Below are 7,372 nucleotides of genomic sequence, written 5' to 3'. Positions count from 1 at the left end.
GATGAGGGCAACAAATGTATAGATGTGCTTTACACAATTGATCTATGTATTGTGATGAATTGTATGAGCCCCAATAAATTGATTAAAAATAATAATAAAAAATAAAAATACAAAAATAAAATAAAAATAGTAAGAAAGAAAAGATTGCTGTGAATATTTAAAAGGTCAGGGAAGAAATTTTTGTCATGGAACTAGCAAGAGATACTTGCACCTAAAAGAAGTTTAGACTGGGTCGAGAGGGAGGTCAACCTGCCAAGTATCAAGTTCGATCCAGTATAATCACAGTTACAATGATCCCTACCTGATAATAAAGCTGTAGGCTAGTGTGGATCTGCCTGTGGCTTAATCTGACTAAACAGTCTTCAGGTGGGCTTTGGGCCCCTACTGCCTTCCGTAGCCTTCGACAAATCGAGTGTTCTCAATTTGGGCTCTGACGCTTTTCCCTGTCGTATTTGAATCTTGTTACTGTCGCCTTTGGATCACACAGGCCGGTGTGCTTCTTCCATGTGGACTTTAGTTGACTGCCTGCTTAGATGACTGCTTGTTTGAATACAAGCATTTAAGACCCCAGACACTATTCCAATTGATAGCCAGGCGCCATCTGCTTTCTTCACCACACTTTGTTGTACCATCCTTATCTTCAATGATCATTTCATGAAGGGGAGTATCGAGTAGGGCCATGTTATCAGAACTAACTATTGAGGCTGTTTCCATCAGAGGCTGGCAGCTCATCTTTTGCGTTTCTCAGACTTAGCTGACAGACAGCAGCACGGCTCCTAAACGCCGTCTTCCAGCCTGCCTCAAAGGAAGAAACCTAAGCGGCAGGGGACTCCAGCTTCCCAGAGGAAGAAAACGAACAGCAGGACGCAATTTGATGAAGTACAAAATGAAATAAACAGACAATGGATAAGCCAGCGAGGAGATTTTGAAAGTAGAAGAGAAATATAACAAACTCTGCCAATTATTCTTTCAGAAGAGGTCAGAATTGATGACCAAAATCCAGAATTTGGGGGTAACAACAATTGTCAACCATCTAGAAGTGTCTGCCTTGCTTGGGGAAGAGGATGAAGAGGCACTGCATTATTTGACCAGAGTTGAAATGACAGAATTTGAAGATATTAAATAAGGTTACAGAATCGACTTTTCTTTTGTTGAAAATCCTTCCTTCAAAAATAAAGCTCTCTCCAAAGAATTTCATCGGAAAGAGAGTGGTGATCCATCTTCAAAATCAACTGAAATCAAATGGGAATCTGGAAAGGACTTGACGTAACCTTCAAGTCAAACACAGAACGGAGCCAGCAGGAAGAACCAGGCGCAGGGGAGTTAGGAGAGGTCATCAGAATGGATATTTGGCCCAATCCATTACAGTACTATTTGGTTCCTGATATGGATGATGAGGAAGGTGAATGAGAAGAAGATGACGATGATGAAGAAGGGGAAGAAGATGACGATGATGACGAGGGAGAGGAAGGAGAGGAGGATGAAGGAGAGGATGACTAACAGAACACTGATGGGCTCCAACCTTTTTAAAGTTTCTTCAGTCCCTGGAAGCAAGTTGCAGTCTTGTTTTGTTTTTGTTTCTTCCTCTTGTGCTCAGTCGCCTTGTTCTTGAGGTCTCTTTTCTCAACACCATGGTTCCCAACTTATTTGGGGGTGGGGCAGAATAATGCCTTGTGCAGAATACAGTGGAAAAGAATCTCTACCCCTTTGTGTTCAAATTATTTTTTATCTCTTCCTGTCTCAACAAAAACTATGGAATCAACACACCACCGTGCTCTGTGGGAAAACAGAAAACCCTCTGCTCCCTTCGCCCTGCTGGCAGCTGGAGGGTGCTAGGTCCCTGTGTAGTAGTGCATAGAATTCTAGCTTCTTTCCTCCTTTCTCTGTATATTGGGCTCAGAGATTACACTGTCTCTATGTGAATATGGACAGTTAGCATTTACCAACATGTATCTGTCTACTTTCTCTTGTTAAAAAAAAAACTTTTAAAAAGGGGGGTTATAGAAGGTCAGCAAAGGTGGGTTTCAGATGTTTCGGTGGGTTAAGCGGGCATTTTGACAACACGGCTTCTCCTTTGGCATGTTTAATTGTGATGTTTAACGGACATCCTTGCAGTTTAAAATGACACTTTTAAAATAAAATTCTCTCCTAATGATAACTTGAGCCCTGCCACTCGATGGGAGAATCGGCAGGACTTGTAGGATCTCCTTTGGAATTGACATTCTATATTGTAATTTTGTTCCTGTTTATTTTTAAATTTTCTTTTTGTTTCACTGGAAGGAAAGATGCTCAGTTTTAAGCGTTAAAAGTGTACAAGTTGTTTTGTTAGCATAAAGCAATGTTTAAAATAAAAAAGAACGAACTGTTCTTGGACTATCAGTGGGAGCCCAGAATCCCCTGCTTGTCCTTGGGATACACATGACTCAGGTTTACTTTGGCGATCATATTATGACAAATTCAAAGCCCCATAAGACCAACCACCCGAACAACAACAATAAGCCAATTAGCAGGCAACAAAGGACAAAGGCAAGCAAACTAATGGCAAGAAAACAAAAACTCATAGAAGCAGAAATGTAAAACACTGTCAGTCACCCCCTGGGGTATAATGCGATTGCACTTGTAACATCCTCAATTTTTGCAATGGCACATCACTGCACACTAGGTGTGAGGAGTGCATGCAAGTGTAGTTCCGGGTGAGCTGCAACCCATGAGTTGTTGCTTCACACAATTCCATTTCCCATTTGTTTGGTCTCTGTTTAACCTAAGCATGGGGCTTGGTGCCGGGTGGAAACTTCCTGGATCAGTTCTTCCAAGTTCAAATCCCTACTCAACAGCTCAAAACCTGTCATGTCGCTTCGTGGGGGGCGGAGGAGGGCGGGGCATTGTACTAAATATAAAATATATGGTGATTCTCAGTCCCTTTCCATCGGACACCCATCACACCAGGGATTCCCCCCAAGACCCAGTGACTGCCACTTCCACAGGTCTGGGCCACTCTCTGCTTCTCCCTCCATCTGAATACCGCAGTCCTCATTCCAAGGGTGCAGGCACCTTTGAGGCAGGGCTCAGTTCATTCTGCCTGGCCTCTATGTTAACTCCTGGTGTAGCCCCTGGGTTATGTCACGCTACCCTCAAAAATCCAGCCCCCCCCCCCAAAGTCAGTGTCCAAGGACATCATGGTGTCTAGGGCACGTCATGTTTCACTGAGAGTTGGGTAGAAAGGTATTAGTAGCATCTACCCAGGACCATAAAATCTGGATCATTGTCCCCCTAGGTTCTCTACAGTCAGTGTTTAGCACCCTTCCCAATGTGAGGTGACTTCTCCCCAATTGCACACCTTAACCATTACAGATGTTAATAGGACAATTGACAACATTTGGATATTATCTGTGAATTATTTAATTCTGTTTTATCAACTTTACATTACAACTCAATATGAATCAAGACAAAATACAACTGGACCAGTGGACAACATCATGATAAATGGAAAAGAGATTAAAAGGATCTCATTTGGCTTGGATCCGCATCAATGCTCATAGAAGCAGCAGTCAAGAAATTCAATAATGTATTGCAATGGACAAATCTGCTGCACTGCACTTCTTTAAAGTATTGATGAGAGGGGGAGGGAGGGTTAGAACTGGTTGTGATGATGTGTTCACAACTCTCTCAACACAACTCAATTTAACCATGGAAGTGTATGATATGTCAGTATTATATAACGAAAAGTACTAAAAAAACAACCAACCACACTTCACCTTTTGTTATCATTGTTAGAGTTTATCCTAAGGAATCTGTGAGAAAATAACTCATCACAATCCATACATCCATCCATTGTATAAAGCACATTTGTACATTTGTTACCCTCATCGTTCTCAAAGCATTTGCTCTCCATGTAAGCCCCTGGCATCAGCTCCTCATTTTTGTCCCTCTCTCCCTGCTCCCCACTCCCGAGAAAATATTCTTAAAGTTTTAGATTTCTGAGGTTATAACAACCACCCTTAAAAACACCTTAGATAAAAGATAAAGAGAGTGGGTGGGTGGGGACTAAGAAAAGTGGGTGAAGGGAGACAGCAGATGATATAAGATGTGAAAATTATAATCACTTATAATTCATGAAGGGTTCATAAGGGAGGGGAAAAATGAGCTGATACCGAGGGCTCAAGTAGAAAGCAAATATTTTGAAAATGATGGTGACAGCATATATACAAAAGTGCTTGATGCAATGTATGTATGTATGTATAGATTGTGATAAGAGCTGTAAGAGCCCCGAATAAAATGATTAAAAAAATAAAACACAACATACAAAAGAGATAAAGAGAGAATCTGTTATGGAAGAAGTCCAGCTGGAATGTTCTTCAGAAATGAGGATGGTAAGACACTGTCTAACATACTTTGGCCATGTCACCAGGAGGAACCAGTTCTTGGAGCAGGATAATAGGCTTGGTAGGTGATGTGAGCTCAAGATCGGGTTTGCAAAGCACATCCAAATCTGTTGGCCTCTGTGTTGAAATCCAGCAAGACTCTCAATGAGATTAGATGGACACAGTGGCTGCAGTAATGGGCTCAATGTAGCAACGGTTGTGGGCATTGGTCTAGGACTGGCTCATGATTGCTCTGTTGTACAGAAGGTCACTGCACTGGAACACAAAGTGCAATGGGCGCCATGCATGTCAGACAGTGTCCTGAGGGAGTGTGTGTGTGTGTGTGTGTGTGTGTGTGTCTTCTGTCTCACCCACAGGAAAATGTACATCTTGCTTTGTGTTCACAGCTTTGCATAACAGCTCAACCACCACAGAACCAAGACGTGTTTCATGTGAGCACGAGGTAGAACTGACTGTGTCCACGCACAGAGACGTGGACGGCTCTCTAGAGCTGTTGTCAGGCTGGCGCCTCCTTCTTTTACTGGGTGCCTTCTAGATGGCCACCAGATGTTTCCAGGGACGATCTCAGTAAATTACTTCTGCACAAATACGTTTGAAGCCTTGATATCCATTTAAAGTGAGAACAGCTTAGACCAAACATGGAAAACTGCTGTCCATGGTGATAGGAAGATATTTCTCTTTCCCCCTCCTGTCCAATTCCTCTGCTTAATTAAAATCAACATCTCCTAGATGATTTCTGGGAAATTGAAAGTTGCCATTTTCTTCCTCATTCAGACTGGAGTTGGGATCCTAGGGAATTTCTTACTCCTTTGTGTTTGCAGTTTCATGCTGTTGACTAGATACAAGTTGAGACCCACAGACCTGATTCTCAACCAGCTGGCCTTGGCCAACTCTTTGGTCCTCTTCTCTAAACGGATCCCTCAGACTATGTCAACCTTGGGGTTGAACCAGTTCCTGAATGCTGCTGGATGTAAACTTGTCTTTTATTGTCACAGAAGAGCCACAGGCTTTTCCTTCAGCACAACCTGTCTCCTCACTGGCTTCCAGGCCACTAAACTTAACCCCAGTCTTTGTAGTGGCACCAGCTCAAGATTAGCTTCCCAAAGCACACTGGATTCTGCTGTCCCCTCTGCTAGATCCTGGATCTCTTCATAACTATTTGTGTTCTTCTAATAGTGAATGACCCATTGGACAGCAAAAGCCAGAGTATGAAAAAACATTCTGGATACTGTTCCTGGAGTATGCCAAAGCGATTTGCCTTTTTAAGAATGGTCATATATTTCCCTCTGACTTGGTGGGTTTGGGCTTCGTGGTCTGGGCCAATGGCTGCATAATCCTGATGCTCACAGATGCAAGAAGCAGGCCCAGCACCTTCACAGCGACAGCCAGTCTCCCGGAGCTTGCCGTGAGAGCAGAGCTACACGCACCATCTTCATCCTGGTGAGCACCGTCCTTGCCTTTTATTCAACCTGTGCGATTGTGACCATTGACATGAGGTTGGTTACAAATGCCGGCCAGTGGGTGGTGAGTTCTTCTGTGCTTGTGGCCACATGTTTTCCAGCATTTAGCTCTTTTGTTCTGATGGACACTGACAACCGTGTCTCTCAGTTCTACTTTGCCTGCTGGGCAAGAAAGACAATTTTTCCTAATCCAGATGCCGCACAATGAACTGGTTCTCTTCGTGGAAAAACACACATTCACGTCCCAATCTGCCAACATTTGGGGAACTGTGATGTGGCAGTTTGTGAAGCCACTGCAAAAGAGAGTAGCCGCTTCTCTGCCCGCATGGATCTGAGCAGGGAGCTAACATGAATGCCCCACACAGCCCGAGACAAAGGCTCTGCCAGGCTCTTCAGAGGAAACATTCCGGAAATTTCAAAATCTTGGACTGAGCGAAATCAGTGATTTGAAAGATATCGGGGAAATCCCTGCCTCGGGAATCTTAGGGAGCTGCATGGACTTTTTTGGTAAAATGTATATATGAAGCATGGTTGGGTTAAACTTCTTATATTGGGCAAACCGCCTGGAAAAACCTTATGTTTTTATGTAAACATGTAAAAACTATGTAAATATATTTGTATATGAGGAGGGGGAAATAGATCTATTTGCATATATTTATAGGTTTAATATTAAGGTAGCAGATGGACAATGGGCCTCCACTCAAGTGCTCCCTCAATGCAAGAATACTCTGTTCTATTAAACTAGCATTCCATGATGCTCACCTTCCCTACATGATAGCTGAAGACAATGCAGGTGCATAAGCAATGTAGTGAAGAAAACTGATGGAACCCGGCTGTCAAAAGCCATAGTGTCTGGGGTCTTAAAGACTTGAAGGTAAACAAACAGCCATCTAGCTCAGAAGCAACAAAGCCCACATAGAAGAACCACACCAGCCTGTGTGATCACGAGGTGTTGAGGGGATCAGGTCTTAGGGATCAGAGAACAAAAAAATCAAATCATTGTGAATGAGGGGGAGTACAGCTTGGGGACCCAAGACCCATCTGGAAGCAACTGAACATCCCCTTGCAGAAGGGTTGTGGGGAGGAGATGAGTCAGTCAGGGTGCAGTGTAGTCAAGATGAAACACACAACTTTCCTCTAGTTCCTAAATGCTTCCTCCTCCCCACCCCCGCCCCTACTATCATGATCCCAATTCTACCTTACAAATCTGGCTAGACCAGAGGATGTATACTGGTGCAGACAGGAACTGGAAACACAGGGAATCCAGGACAGCTGATCTCTTCAGGACCAGTGCTGAGAGTGGTGATACAGGGAGGGTGCAGGGAGGGTGGGGTGGAAAGAGGGAACCGATTATAATGATCTACATATAATCTCCTTCCTGGCGTGTAGACAACAGAAAAGTGGGTGAAGGGAGATGTCAGACAGTGTAAGATATGACAAAACAATAATAATTTATAAATTATCAAGGGTTCATGAGGGAAGGGGGAGTGGGAGGGAGGGTAAAAAATGAGAAGCTGATACCAAGGGCTC

At 43.4% G+C, this 7,372-nt stretch overlaps 1 pseudogene; it reads left to right on the top strand.

Annotated features, from left to right (window-relative positions):
- Positions 1–2,415, top strand: part of LOC123521936 — a 4,400-nt pseudogene extending 1,985 nt beyond the window's left edge.
- Positions 2,416–7,372: the final 4,957 nt, after the last annotated feature.

The sequence above is a fragment of the Echinops telfairi genome, unplaced genomic scaffold (genome assembly GCF_000313985.2).
Source record: "Echinops telfairi isolate 266 unplaced genomic scaffold, ASM31398v2 ScPeMD7_655;HRSCAF=1070, whole genome shotgun sequence".
Classification (NCBI taxonomy): Eukaryota; Metazoa; Chordata; class Mammalia; order Afrosoricida; family Tenrecidae; genus Echinops; species Echinops telfairi.
Note: the sequence above shows the minus strand (reverse complement) of the source record. Positions and strands in the feature narration are given on the sequence as shown.